The sequence below is a fragment of the Macaca nemestrina genome, chromosome 6 (genome assembly GCF_043159975.1).
Source record: "Macaca nemestrina isolate mMacNem1 chromosome 6, mMacNem.hap1, whole genome shotgun sequence".
Classification (NCBI taxonomy): Eukaryota; Metazoa; Chordata; class Mammalia; order Primates; family Cercopithecidae; genus Macaca; species Macaca nemestrina.
This window is the reverse complement of record NC_092130.1, coordinates 116,807,630-116,822,363: the sequence shown is the minus strand read 5'-3', so window position 1 is coordinate 116,822,363 and position 14,734 is coordinate 116,807,630. Positions and strand designations below refer to the sequence as shown.

General features: G+C 38.7%; 1 protein-coding gene and 1 long non-coding RNA gene across 5 annotated transcripts in view; one reads left to right on the top strand and one right to left on the bottom strand.

Moving 5' to 3' along the window:
- The window catches only part of LOC105499424 (RAB3C, member RAS oncogene family), a 292,548-nt gene that overhangs the window by 117,889 nt on the left and 159,925 nt on the right, over nt 1-14,734 (top strand). The gene's annotated exons all lie outside the window — the stretch shown is intronic.
- The window catches only part of LOC105499423 (uncharacterized), a 58,056-nt gene that overhangs the window by 8,815 nt on the left and 34,507 nt on the right, over nt 1-14,734 (bottom strand). For all 3 annotated transcript variants that reach the window (XR_011624978.1, XR_011624980.1, XR_011624979.1), the window contains one exon: nt 3,632-3,748. This is a non-coding gene — a long non-coding RNA (uncharacterized lncRNA). The remainder of the gene's footprint in view (nt 1-3,631; nt 3,749-14,734) is intronic.

Sequence of the window (14,734 nt, the reverse complement as noted above, 5' to 3'; positions counted from 1 at the left end):
ATCTTCCTCTCTGGCTGCCTTTAACACTTTTTCCTTCATTTTAACATTAGTGAATCTGAAAATTTTGTGTCTTGGAGTTGCTCTTCTCGAGGAGTATCTTTGTGGTGTTCTCTGTATTTCCTGAATTTGAATGTTGGCCTGCCTTGATAGGTTGGGGAAGTTCTCCTGGGTAATGTCCTGAAGAGTGTTTTCCAACTTGGTTCCATTTTCCCCATCCCTTTCAGGTGCACCATCAAATGTGCATTTGGTATTTTCACATAGTCCCATATTTCTTGGAGGCTTTGTTCATTTATTTTTACTCTTTTTTCTCTAAACTTATCTTCTCACTTTATTTCATTAATTTGATCTTCAATCACTGATACCCTTTCTTCCACTTGATCAAATTGGCCATTGAAGCTTGTGCATGCATCACGAAGTTCTCATGCCATGGTTTTCAGCTCCATCAGGTCATTTAAGGTCTTCTATACACTCTTTATTCTAGTTAGCCGTTCGCCTAATCTTTTTTCAAGGTTTTTAACTTCCTTGCGATGAGTTCAAGCATCCTCCTTTAGCTTGGAGAAGTTTGTTATTACCAACCTTCTGAAACCTACTTCTCTCAAATCATCAAAGTCATTCTCCATCCAGCTTTGTTCCGTTGCTCGCGAGGAGCTGTGATCCTTTGGAGGAGAAAAGGTGCTCTGATTTTTAGAATTTTCAGCTTTTCTGCTGTGGTTTCTCCCCATCTTTGTGGTTTTATCTATCTTTGGTCTTTGATGTTGGTGACCTACAGATGGGGTTTTGGTGTAGTTGACCTTTTTGTTGATGTTGATGCTATTCCTTTTTGTTTGTTAGTTTTCCTACTAACAGTCAGGTCCCTCAGCTGCAGGTCTGTTGGAGTTTCCTGGAATTCCACTCCAGACCCTGTTTGCCTGGGTATCACCAGCGGAGGCTGCAGAACAGCAAATATTGCAGAACAGAAAATATTTCTGTCTGTTCCTTCCTCTGGAAGCTTCGTCCCAGAGAAGCAGCCACTTATATGAGGTGTCTTTCAGCCCCTACTGAGAGGTGTCTCCCAGTTAGGCTACATGGGAGTCAGGGACCCACTTGAGGAGGCAGTCTGTCCATTCTCAGCGCTCAAACGCCATGCTGGAAGAACCACTGCTCTCTTCAGAGCTGTCAGACAGGGAGGTTTATGTCTGCAGAGTTGTCTGCTGCCTTTTGTTCAGCTATGCCCTGCCCACACAGGTGGAGTCTGGAGGCAGTAGGCCTTGTTGAGGTGAGATGGGCTCCACCCAGTTGGAGTTTCCCTGCCACTTTGTTTACCTACTCAAGCCTCTGCTATGGCAGATGCCCCTCCTCCAACCAGGCTGCTGCCTCGCAGTTTGATCTTAGGCTGCTGTGCTAGCAGTGAGCAAGGCCCCGTGGGCGTGGGACACACCAAGCCAGTCACAGGAGAGAATCAACTTGTCTGCCAGTTTCTAAGACCTTGGGAAAACCATAGTATTTAGGTGAGAGTGTCCCATTTTTCCAGATAGTTTGTCACAGCTTCACTTGGCTAGGAAAGGGAAATCCCCTGACTTCGTGCGCTTCCCGGGTGAGGCGACGCCCCACCCTGCTTCGGCTCGCCCTCCATGGGCTGCACCCACTGTCCAACTGGTCCCAATGAGATGAACCAGGTACCTCAGTTGGAAATGCAGAAATCACCCGTCTTCTGCATAGATCACACTGGGAGCTGCAGACTCGAGCTGTTCCTATTCAGCCATCTTGGAATGCCCCGCGTCTGTTCCATTTTTGAATTGAATTGAAAGGCAGATGCCATCTATTCAATTTTTAAATGAGTCAGCATGGCACATGACACTTGGTAGTAAGTGCTGAGGAAATGTTTTCTGAATATTATCTTACAAGTTAATAGCAATACTTTAAAAGACAAAAGCAGTGCTTTGCATGTGTTTCATATGATTTAGTTTTATGAAACTTCCAGTTAATATTAAAATCCAAAGCATCCTGATACTTTACATTTTCATGTTCTGTGATGAGGGGGATGGAGAGAAGCAAAGAATGCAGTTTGTGTGTGTGCATGTTAATTCCATGAACTGAGTTTGAATTCTATTAAAATACCGAATAAGTTACATTCAGTCTAAGACTTCTATTTCTGTTTAGAAACACAATTAACTTGTGGATCTAATAGATAAGCTCGAGAATGTCCTCCCAATTCAGAGCCCTAAGTTGTTTATCTGCAAAGCAAAGATAATATTCATTGTGTGTTCCCTTGCAAAGTTTGTCTAAGATCAAGTTAGGTGATAATGTGATTGTACTTTATGAACCACTTTGCAAAACATCATCATTATTTCCCTGTGAGGATTTTTAATATGATTAATTGATGCATAGGTGTGTATTCAAAATATGTAACACGTATTTAAAAATAGATATTCCTGTCTGTTCCAGTTGGCTAGGAAATCGACTCGAGGTCTTGAACCATTTCACAATCATGCTACTGAGGAAAAAATTGAGAACACTTGGTTTGGTGATCCTGGCAAGAAGAAATGCTATAGTAACATTGTCATTAATTCCTCCTTTATGGATAGACCTCCAAATAGTTGAAAGGAGATAGCTTTTGAGGTACTCTGGTTTAAAAATCTTTTATTTCCTTTTTTTTTTTTTTTTTTTTTGAGATGGAGTCTCGCCCTGTCACCCAGGCTGGAGTGCAGTGGTGCGATCTCAGCTCACTGCATGCTCTGCCTCTCTGGTTCACATCATTCTCCTGCCTCAGCCTCCAGAGTAGCTTGGACTACAGGCGCCCACCACCACGCCCGGCTAATTTTTTAATTCTGTATTTTTAGTAGAGATGGGATTTCACCATGTTAGCCAGGTTGGTCTCGATCTCCTCACCTTGTGATCCACCCGCCTCGGACTTCCAAAGTGCTGGGATTATAGGTGTGAGACACTACACCTGGCCTAGTTCATTTTTTAATCACATTCCAAATTCTGTTATTCTTCAGGTGTTATCAGTTTTACCTTTGAAATACCTTCAGAATCTTTCACATTCTGAAGATGAGTTTCCTTTCCAATTATACTTTAGTTTACTTATCGTCTCTCCCCAGGATATTGCAATCGCCTCTCTTTATTTTTAAGCTTCTAGCTTCCTGAAGCAAATCCATTCCTATGGAATGTGTATTCGTTTCCTACTACTGTAACAAATTACCAATAATGTAGTGGCTTGAAACCACACAAACATATTATCTTACAGTTCTGGAAGTCAGAAGTCCAAAATGGGTCTTCAGGGCTGTGTTCCTTCTGGAAGCTCCAGGGGGAGAATCCACTTCTTTGCCTTCTCTGGCATTGAGAGGCCACCTGCATTCCTGGACTCATGGCCCCTTCCTCTACCTTCATAGCCAACAGCATAGCATCTTATCAAATCTCTTTCTCACCTTTGCTTTTGTTGTTACCTCTTCTCTGATTCTCCTGCCTCCTCCTTTCCCTTATAAAAACCTTTGTGATTACATTGAGCCCATCCAGAAATTGTAGGATAATCCCCTCATTGTGAGATCATTAATTTAATCATACCTATGAAATTCCTTTGGCCATATAAAGTAATATTCACAGGTTTGGAGATTGGAAAGTAGACCCCTTGGAGAGCCATCATTCTACCTACCACAGAACTCAAGTGATGTCTTTTAGTCAGATGCAATCTGGTCCTGCCATTTTCCTGCATGGAGCGCTCATGACTTCCCAGGCCTCGGCAACAGCTTCATGTTTTTCTGACCTCAACCTACAATTAAAAATATATATTTTATTACATGATCTAATTTACACACACACTCACAGACACACATGAAAATCTTCACAAAATTTGGCACTTATTCTTATGTGTAATTCACTTTCATAGTTTCTGTTATAGCCTATTAATTTGTAAAATGCTGTCCATGACCCACTTCACAGAGTTTCTGTCCTGTTAGTGGGTTTCAAGCCACAGTTTAAACATCATACAGGCTGTGTGTGCTTCATCCATGCAAACTACTTTTAGATCCCAAACAGGCCATTTTCTTTCATGCCTCATGCACTTTAGGCTATTCTTACCCTACAAAGCTTACGTGCCACTTCTGCTGACAGGCTCAACTCTAAACATTACTTTCTTTGAAAAACTATTGATTTCCTCCAGGCACCTACACACCTACGTCTTGCCAGCCTCCTGTATTGTCTCTGTTACAGTATTTGCCAGGTAGTCTCTCGTTCTCCTTTCTCTCTGTCTCTCTCATTCTTTCTCTCCTGCACACACACATCCTTCTTTTTCTCCTCCTCTTCCATTTCCTTCTTCTCCCTTCCTCCTCCTTTTCCTGTTGTCTTCCCTTTCTCCTTTCTTTTTATTCATTCTAAAAGAAAGATGATAACAGATACAATAGCCTTTGTAGAAAAATTTGAAAATACAGAAGAATAAACAGAAACCTAAACCTACCTCTAAACAAACCCTCCAGAGAGAACTACTAATATTTATACATTTTCAGTTAATCTTTTTGATATTTAGATCTACACACTTTATCGAACAAAAATAGGTTCATGCTGCAAAATTTTGGAAACTGTTGGAATGGACTTGATGATAACCTGGATAGTGAGTATAAGTTATAACCAGCAATTTTTGATGAAAAAATACAAGGCAACCTATATATTGGTTTAATGAATACTCAGGATATAAAGTAATTAAAGATGACTTCCATGAAAAGAAATGTAAATAACTTTTAATAAAAGAAGTAAGGGATTCTTCCAAAATTATATGTGGCAGCCAAAATTATATTTGGCAGCCAAAGTTGTTGGACTATCCTGATGAATAACATCTTGTTTATTCTTTTTTTTTTTTTTTTTTTTTTTTTTTTGAGACTCCAGTCCGGGCTGGAGTACTATGGCACGATCTTGGCTCACTGCAACCTCCGCCTCCTGGGTTCAAGCAATTCTCCTGCCTCAGCCTCCCAAGGAGCTGGGATTACAGGCATGAGCCACCACACATGGCTAATTTTGTATTTTTAGTAGAGACAGGGTTTCTCCATGTTAGTCAGGCTGGTCTCGAACTCCCGACCTCAGGTGATCCACCTGCCTCGGCCTCCCAAAGCACTGGGATTACAGGCATGAGCCACCGGCCATGTTTATTCTTTTGTAATCATATTTCTGATGAAAAGCAAGTTTTTATTTGGAATTATTATTGTGCCTTAATACCCTATTATGACAGTTTACCAGGGATTAAACCAGAATTTGGAGAAATTGTTTTACTTTTTTCAAGCTACTAGTCCATTCTCAAAGTGCAACTACATGAGAATTACCTTGAGGGCTACTAACAGCTCAGATTCCCATGCCCACCCAGTCCTACTGAATATGTCTTTAATCATGGAGCCCAGGAATTTCCCCCTGTTAACAAGTTTTGATGCATAATAAAATTTGAGCATCACTACACTAAACTTATAAAACTGTAAAAATCAATGTACTAAACAGCTCTTTGGGAGCACTAATAGTTTGTACTAATGTAAATTCTCCCCAGAAATCAGTTCCTTTAAGAAACCTTAACCTCAGGAGTCTTTAGAACCAAATGAGACCTTAGAATATGTAATTTAATTACATCTTTATGCAAATGAGGAAAGTAAAAAGATGAAATGACCTCCCACAAGTCACTGAGCAGGCTTGTAGAAGAACTGAGCCTTTTACCAAGAAAGAATCTCTGATTTCAAGTCCTAAGCCCTCTTCCCTATTCCAGACTGGAGCATGCTTTACTATATCTGCTGGCTTACCTATTTTAAGCCACTATTTCATCACAGTAAATGCCACTTTAATCCTTGCTTATTTACTTTCTAATGACAAATCCTGAAATCAATTTCTTTATAAAAACACATTTTGGTGTTTGAAGAGAAACATTCCTGGCTTTAATGTAATTATGAAAACTACAGAGCCATGAAATCTCCTTTGCTTACTGCATAGTGCTTGGAGTTTGCATGTAATTTGTGGTTCATAATGCTCAAGTTTGCCTGCTGGTGTACTCAGATAAGAGGAAGCAGCTAGACTTCCAAATTAAAGGACTCTGATAGAATAAACTGCATCAATATCTCTATTTCCTGAAAAGGAAAAAATTCTGCTTGTTTATTGAGGTGAAATGTCATCTAAATAGCTGAATATAATCGCAAACAGAATTCTTGAAAGTACTGAGAATTTTTTAGTAAAGATACACAAAAGCAATGCTATACACATGATCTGTGCTGAATGTATCTGGGGTTGGGATTCTATTCCATTTCAGAACAACAGTCATTAACAGGTCATAAAAAACATGATGAGCAGGTAAAATGACTTTTACTTTATCTGAATCCTTTTGGTTGTGATATTTTCAGAAGTTTAAAGGGGTGCTAGCTTTTTCTTTCTTTCTTTCTTTCTTTCTTTTTTAATTTCTGTAACTTTCATTCATTCTCTGGTTGAACATTTAGTTCCAGTTTGAGTTAGGGGTGGTGATCCGATCGCTAAACACCAGGCTGATTCATGTTCACCATTAATTAGCACAATAAGAAACTCAAGTTACCAAATCAGAGATTAACTCTGAAAATAGTTAACTCCAGCATTAACTATGAATAATTGTATGAGTTTCCTTTTACTTTAAAATTTATGAATGGTAGATTCAAAGTGAGTGATAATGCAATGTTATATTCAGAGATAATTGCACTGAAGCAAACAGAATAATAATTTAGTATTTTTAAAAATCACTATGATTTTTTTTCCTGGATGTTTTATAATTTTTTTTAACCATCTGGTTATTTATGACATCACATTATATGTTACACTAAAGGAAGGTAGAAAGATACTTCTTCAGAGAATCTCTGCTTTCAATGTACTTTTAGAACAAACAACTAGTATAATAACTATACATCTGGTATTTTTTGAGTTCTTATTTTGTAAATAGGCAAAGCAGTCTTTACCTTCAGGGGAAAACAGCTTCTCACAAGCAAATTCCATTGCAGCAATTGGAAAGAAGTGACCAGCCCAAATGTGAGCTAGATTCTTCTGTCTTATGATCAGGAGTTTTGCAATATTGTTATTAAGTGAGATTATTGAAAATCTACAAATAGTTGGCTTTCTTTTATGAATTCTTAAAAATTTTGATGACAAATTTTGCATTATGGTATTTGGATTTGCTATTTATTAGGAAAGGAGTTAAGAGGTACTTGAATTCAAAATCCAAGATAAACATGTTTCAGTAAATATTAATAAGGTTAAAGAGAAATTTTCTTTTGAGGGAGAATGTAGTCTCTTGCAGCTGTGTTTATGGAATAGAAGTAGATGATGCCCACATTTTTTATTGAAAGGACTCCTTGGTTACAATGACTTGTTCCCAATCACTTTTGTCTTCCCTCTCCCCACTTTCACTCTCTCTCCCTCTCTTCATCCCTCCCTCTGTCTTTCTTTAGAAAGGAGCCCTTTGCTTCCTAACCTTATTTAACTTGTTTCTGGAAATGAAGCAAATTAAATTTTACTCATTACTATACTTGTGCCTGGAGTATCCATCTTCTTATGATGCGAAATAAGGCCGCACTTGATCCTGTGTTGCCCAATCCACCGCCTCTTACTTTCGTATTGTTCCTAGTAGCCTTGCAGTTCATTTAATCTTAGGAGATACTGGATATTACATTTTTGGTACAGCCAACATAAAATTATAATTTATAATTCTCATGATGTTTTTCTGATGGTTTGAAAGTTGCTTGAGATGAATTTTTTTAAATGCAAAGAAAAACAATCAAGTGCAAACAACCAGTGGGTGATCTAGCAGTTAGTGTAAAGGAGATAGCAAATACAGAAACTTTTGTTGTTGCTTAGGAATAGTTTATGGTGGCCATCTTGAATAATAAGCTTTACTGTCCCACAAATTGAGAAGTGAGATCCGTCAGTTATAGCTACAAGCTGTAGGACAGTAGCATTGGAAGTCAGAGTTTGAGCACCTCTGGATAAGCATTTTTTTCAATGGCCACCTTGGGCATTCGTCTCAAATTCATATCTTTATTTAGAAATAAGTGGCTGGTCTCCCTCATGGACACATTGAAATTTACAGGATAGGAAAAGCAGAAAAGCAGTAATAACAGAGTTATTGGAAGAAAAGGTAGAGTTGTAATATAATGAGAATATATCCATTTATACATTGTTAGTCTTAGACTATCTCTGCTTAGAAGTTTTCATCTAGGATTAAAATAAAGCATCTGTAACATTTGAACTTCTTATCTTTCCACAGACATGCAGTAACTTCTCTACTTATTTGTATTGATTAATAACATTAACCTTCCAATATCTCATTTTTGCAACCTTGATACCATCTGCAACTTGTCTCTTGGGTTCTTGTGGTTGTGTAATCTAACCTCTTACAGAATGCACAACTCTCTTCTGCAACATCCTTAGTGTTGTTCATTCTTAACATTCTTATGTTCAAACATCTCCAGTGATAAAGTACTCACCAATTTCTAATGCAGCCCATTTTTATTAGTTTATCTCTATCTTGAGTCAAAATCTATACATATCCAATCATTTTTTACCATTGAGACAAAGGGCTTTCATCCCATTGCCAAAGCCAGCTTGGAGAAAAGCCCAGACAACATTTTAGTCATCTTTTGCCTGCTTTTCTTTCCATGACAGTTTCCAGTTTTTATTTGCTTGTCTCAATTTGTTGTTCGATTGCCTTGGACATTCCATATTGAAGTGGGTCCTCTGGCAGAAGTTTTAAAGCACACTGTTTTTTGCTTGTCAACTTTAAGCAAATTGGAAGGCCATAGCAGTAATCTTATTTCCATTTCTGGAAAAATGATATTTGAGCAAAGAATGACAACCTATATCTTCACTCCTTGTAAAATACAATTTTATTCAAATGTAATCACACTTTTTTTAAAAAGGACATCCGAAAATTAGATATCATACATAGTATTTGGATAATTCTATAGAGATGTAATAAACCCAAATCATGAACATGAAATATGTTGATGTATAAAACATTGCACAAGAAAAAGAAACTTAGAAATAAAGAGCAGCTAGGAGTTACAACGGCTGACATGTGTTGCATGCTTCCTGCGTTTGAGGTCCTATTCTAACCAAGCTACCTGTGTTAGCTCATTTGATTTTCATAGCAACCTTAGGTTTCTAGAGAAACTCATTTTACAGTTGAGAAAACCGGGGTACAGAAAGATTGATTGATTTGCCCAGCATCACACAGCCAGTAAGGACTGGAGCCAGAAGGTGAACACAGATCATCCAGCCCTAGAATCCCTTCTCTTAACAGTTACCCAGTATTGGTCAGACTGCCAGCATCAGAATGACCAAGGGTGCTTGGAGAAGGTACACGTTCCCAGACTCAGCTGCCAGATCTACTAAGGGAGAACTTCTGAGAGGGCAGCATTATGTTAAATTGCCAAATGTCATTTATAAATAAATTCATTAGAAGAAATAAGTCTCCTAAAACTTCCTCGAAAATGAATGATAGGGAAACTCTTCACTCTATTTGTACCCCCAGCCAACTCTGTGCTTTATTAGAATTCATTGCTTGGTTCCAAAAGGGAAGAAACCCTGCCCTGCCTGAGCATGTTCTACAGCAGCTTGCAATCGTTTTCGGGTACTAAGAGTCATCTCCTATCTTTCTTTTCTTTTTTTTTTTTTTTTTTTTTTTTCTTTTTTTTGAGGCAGGGTCTCTCTGTGTTGCCCAAGCTGGAATGCAGTGGTACAATCATAGCTTACTGTAGCCTCAAACTCCTGGGTTAAAGCAATCCCCCCACCTCAGTCTCCCAAGTTGCTGAGACCATAGGTGCACACCACCACACCTAGCTAATTTGTTTACATTTTTGTAGAGACAGGTCTTGCCACATTGCCCAGGCTGGTCTCAAACTTCTGGCTCAAGTGATCCTTTAACCTCGGCCTCCCAAAGTGCTGGGATTACAGGCATGAGCCACCATGCCTGGCCCATTCCTTCATCCTTCTATGAATGATGATGGATCTGGGCAAATATAGCCTTACACCCTTGCCCATCTGCCTGCTCTCACATTTGTGAAATAATTCACCAGGTTGAGCATATAGTTGGACTGCTTGGAGCAGAGGGAAGAACACACAGGGATCAGACCCTGACCTTATTAGCACAGCATGATCATCATGCCTGGCATAATCCAGTCAGAGTGGTGCCCAGCTGGAGAAGTTTCTGTCTTTCCTGTAGGAGAAAGATCAGTAGAGGCCAGTGCATCTGCTCTCTGACTCTGCTACCACGCAATTCAAGCAGTAGAGTCTGTTTACAGGGTAAGAAAAATACATTTGTCTGGCACACAATCCCTGAAAGAACTTTTTGCATTGAAATAGGAATTTGAATTATAGTCAGAATACTAATTCCCTTTCAGGTTTCTCATGCCAACAGTCATGTTGTCAGTGAAATTTAAATGTGAGAAAAATGCCTTTATGGACTGCCAGATTGTTTGGCAAATGATTTAGGTCTATTTGGTTTATTTGTGATGCAGTGATTTTTGTTAACATTTTAATATGGAAAATAAAGAATTAAGTTTTGCTGTATACATGGGTTTTATTTCTCCAAAAATAACATTCTTAGTCCTACCTCATCTTTCTTCTTAAATTTAAAATGTTAATGTACAGATGTATGCTATATAGCATATATTTGCTTGTCTGCTTTCTTTTTCACACATAAATCAATATAGGTTCTTTCTCATTTGTGGCTTTTTACTCTTATTTTCTGTTGATCTGGAAATAATATGGTGTGTTCATTTGTAATAACTCCTGGAAATTTGTTTTCTCTGCCTTAGCAGAGAAATTAACCCCTAAAGAGAATTCAGATTGAATACATTCTGTAGACGTTATTCTAGGTTTAAATTATGTCAAGTTGTAATAAGAGTTTGGGCTTAATTTTACATGTTATTTTCTTTTGGCATTTCAGTCAAGTTTTATCCTTTTCAAAAGCAGCACCCAGAGTGACAGCATTAAAGTGGCCTGGGTGCCCACGGGACTCACCCTCCATACACCACCCAGGCCCTTCTACCTTCCAGAGGGGTAGCACCTGCTCCACAGAGGCGAGTCCACAATTCACGGTCCAGTCCTCAAACTGAGATGTCTGCCTCTCTAGCTTCTTAATCCTTGCAGCTAATGATCATGCCCCAATTCTTCCCAATAAATTCCAGTTCTGTTTTGAATGAAGATGTTCAAAATGAAAAAAAAAAAGCCATTTCCCATGCTGCATGCTCTATCAGAAAGACTTCTATCCTCAAAGTTGGTAGGAAGTCACTCTTCAGACTTCTGAGGTTTATCAAGCCTGGCTCATAATTGTTGTTGAATTGTTTTCCATAGGTGCATCTCTCAATCCTTTAGTCTTCTTTGTAGCTGGCCTCTGACCCACGCCTCTGATTTCAGTTCCTACAATTATGGATCCAAGCACCAGTCTCATTGGTGTCTGATCAGAACTAAACAGAAAAGAATTACTTTAACAGCAATTGAAGTCATCTCTGGATGCTTTCAACATATCAAAAAAAAAAAAAAAGTCAGCGAAGAGCCAGGGTTTGTCTCTAATTAGCTGTGTAATCGTGAAGCCTCATTTGCTGTTGTCATTGATCTTAGGAGGCCATGGGTAACTTTGTGCCTTGTAAAGTTTGATATTGTATAATCTCATACAGAAATGTGAGGTCACTAAATTCACACGTGAAAGTACACTAGGCTGTCTGAGGCCTTCGTCTGAGTGTCATCATTTCCCAAATGCCAGGCAAATAGGCTTAATATTTTTCACCATTTTAACCACTTTTGAGACAGTACTGGCCCACTCAAAATTACTTTTGATATTTAGAGACTCCATTTGGATGTACTATCATCCCACTATGGTTTTAGAATTATTTAAGATGAAATACTATTGTAAAAGAAACTAATAAGTAAATTGGACCCACTTATAAAGAGAAATGTATATCATTATTAATAGTAGTACTATTTCAGGTCAAATCAAGAAGCTTTTCCAGGCCAGGCGTGGTGATTCTCGCCTATAATCCCAGCAATTTCAGAGGCCAAGTCAGGTGGATCATTTGAGGTCAGGAGTTCGAGACCAGCCTGGCCAACATTGTGAAATCCCATTTCTACTAAAAATACAAAAATTAGCCCGGCATGGTGGCACATGCCTGTAATCTTCAGCGACTTAAGAGGCTGAGGCAGGAGAATTGCCTGAATCTGGGAGGCGGAGGTTGCAGTGAGCCGAGATCACACCATTGCACTCCAGCCTGGGCAAAAGAGCAAGACTCCATGTCAAAATAAATAAATAAATAAATAAAAAGAAATTTTAAAAAAGGGAAGCTTTTCCAAAGTTGACACCCTTTCTCTGGCATCTTCTCCCTGGCTTTCCCCTGCTCTTCCAAGAGGCAGCCATTGTATCCTCTTGTTGCACATCTGTTGCACAGCCAGCTATGTGCTTGCTCTCTCTATGGCATACATGATGAGATGCTGCAGCAGCTTCCAGTTCTCTAGCATCTGATTTCTACATTTTCATTTCCCTTTTTCTTTCTATCTATTTTAGGGACTTCATCACCAGACATAATACTTATTGATTCTTATCACTCAAAGTAGTGTGAGATATGGGAATCTGCTTTAATCTTGAAACACCCGTATAATTCACTAGGCCCTTTGTTTCCATGAGGATCAAAACAATCATAAAAATAAGAATGTGCAGAAGACCTTAAAGAAATCAGCAAGCATAATCAGATGATAGTCATGATAAGAATTTAATTGCGTATTTCATCTTTGCATTCTGTTCTCCTTTTATGTAAGGAGGCATGGAGAGAGAAAATGAGAACGTGGATTCTGGCTGATCCTGAAGGACAAATATCTTTATTTTCTCTTCTCCCCTGGGAGTAGGATGAGCAAGAAACAATGTTCCACTGAGCAATCCAGTTTTGTCTTAACAGACACTTTCTATTGGGATCTGACAGGCTCGCTTCGATTTTTTACTCTTATTAACACAATCAATAATGATGATGCTGCCTCTAGCATTTCATACTTTACAGAGAACTTTTCTCATTTATGGCTTGCATTTCAACTCACTATTAGGTATTGATTTCATTTTGGAAATCAGGAAACATGCACAGAGAGGTTAGATGATATTTCTGAAGATACTCTGCATGTGAGTCTTAGAACCAGGGTAGGAACCCAGGTGTTCTAACTCCAAAGCCCTTTCTTTATGCCACACATTGCTGTTACTGACTACAAAAGCAGAGGGAGTCTCACTTATTTAGCACTAGTATGCACACTGGGAACCTGCACCAACCTTACCCGTTCCTGGAGCTTACTTCAGCTCACATTGATTTGTTTCTCCTCTGATTTCTCTAGCACTTACATCATACAATAAACACTTCACACACAACCAGCCTCTCAGATTGCTTTATGTACTTCATTTTGCCAGTTTATGGGAAATACAAATTTTCTGATTTCAAGGTTGTATCTCGTAGATATTTACTTTGTATTTTTCTCAGTACACCACACAATGCTAAGAATATAGATATTCAATGTTTGGTTGGTTTTCATTAAGAAGTTAGGTTAAGAATATTGATTAAACAACGTAATTTTTGCTTTGTATCAATTTTGAGTCCAAACATCAATTTCGAGTCTAAACATCAATTTCACCTAGGCACTAAATTGTCTGGGATAAGTTAATAACTACTTTTATTATTGGCTTAAAATGGTCTACAAAAATAAAAAAAAAACAGCCATTTGATAGATTTTTTTTTTTTTTTCCCTTGAGACAGTCTCGCTCTGTCACCCAGGCTGGAGTGCAGTGAAGCGATCTCAGCTCACTTCAACCTCTGCCTCCCGGATTCAAGTGATTCTCCTGCCTCAGTCTCCCAAGTAGCTGGGATTACAGGCATGCACCATGATGTCCAGCTAATTTTTGTATTTTTAGTAGAGACAGGGTTTCACCATGTTAGCCAGGCTGATCTCGAACTCCTGACCTCCAGTGATCCACCCATCTCAGCCTCCCAAAAGTGCTGGGATTATAGGCATAAGCCGCCATGCCTGACCGAGAATATTTTTATTTTTGTTTTTGAAGATATATGTGGGTTCTTTTGAACATGAAAACACAAGGCCAAATGGGTGAGAGGAGTGTAGTCAATGAAGAAGACAAAGATAAGAAAACTTAGGGACAGACTGGGAAACACAGCCGAATTCTGACATGAAGGGATCAAAAACAAAAGAATAAACACACATACAAAGTATAAATGTAAATATAAAATTGGATAGTGATCTTGGGGCCAAATAAAAAGTAGCCTAAGAAATTTGGACTTTATTCTATGGCGAATAGGAAGACATAGACTGTGTTTGAACAGGAGTGAGTGGTAGTACAAATGGTGACGGAGGTAGCGGGGTCATCTCTAAACTTCAATACCTCAGGGGCCAGTCAACATAAAGACAGCCAGATAAGAGTACAAAAGGGGCAGCTGCTACTAGTTGTAGTCCTCCATGGCCACACAGCAATGCAGGCACCATTTTTACCATCTCTTGAAATTTTTCAAAACAAATTAGAAATCTGGGCTTTTGTGTAAAAAAATTCACATTTTAAAATGTTAGCTTAAGGAATTTTAAACACGATGTTAATCAAACAGAGCACTTCTGTGAGGCAGATACCAGTCTGTGATCTTGACCTACATGAGTAACACAGTCACTTTTCAAAATAGGTAACTAAAGAAAGCTGGTGAGAATCAGGGCAAGAACTGCACATGGCAGAGAAATATTCTTATTT